This window comes from Sinocyclocheilus rhinocerous, unplaced genomic scaffold (genome assembly GCF_001515625.1).
Source record: "Sinocyclocheilus rhinocerous isolate Xijiao unplaced genomic scaffold, SAMN03320098_v1.1 scaffold478, whole genome shotgun sequence".
NCBI lineage: Eukaryota > Metazoa > Chordata > Actinopteri > Cypriniformes > Cyprinidae > Sinocyclocheilus > Sinocyclocheilus rhinocerous.
In genome coordinates this window covers 228,537-228,916 of record NW_015651483.1, presented here as the reverse complement: position 1 = coordinate 228,916, position 380 = coordinate 228,537, and the positions used below count along the sequence as shown (strand labels likewise).

General features: G+C 31.1%; 1 protein-coding gene across 1 annotated transcript in view; it reads left to right on the top strand.

The window, feature by feature from the left end:
* The window catches only part of LOC107712854 (protein zyg-11 homolog), a 19,535-nt gene that overhangs the window by 13,950 nt on the left and 5,205 nt on the right, over positions 1-380 (top strand). The gene's annotated exons all lie outside the window — the stretch shown is intronic.

The following is a 380-nucleotide window of genomic DNA, read 5'->3' as shown; positions in this document are numbered from 1 at the left end:
ATAATATGTCACAGTTTACTTTATTTTGCTATCCTCACTTACATAAATGAACTATAGTGTCCTGTACCCACTAGTACAAAAATATCAAAAATTATATCTGGTGTCTGAATCATTTTTGGTTTGACTGTATATATAAACTTTTATTCAGCAAGGATTGTTAATTGACCAAAAGTGACAAAGATGTTTCCTTAAAGATGCTGTTCTATTGAACTTTGTACTCAAAGAATTATTAAAGGGGTCATATAATGCGATTTCAATTTTTCCTTTGAAGTGTTACAAGCTCTTGGTGCATAAAGAAGATCTGTAAAGTTGCAAAGACTAAAGTCTCAGATCCAAAGAGATATTCTTTATAAAAGTTAAGAGTCACCCACACCTACCTA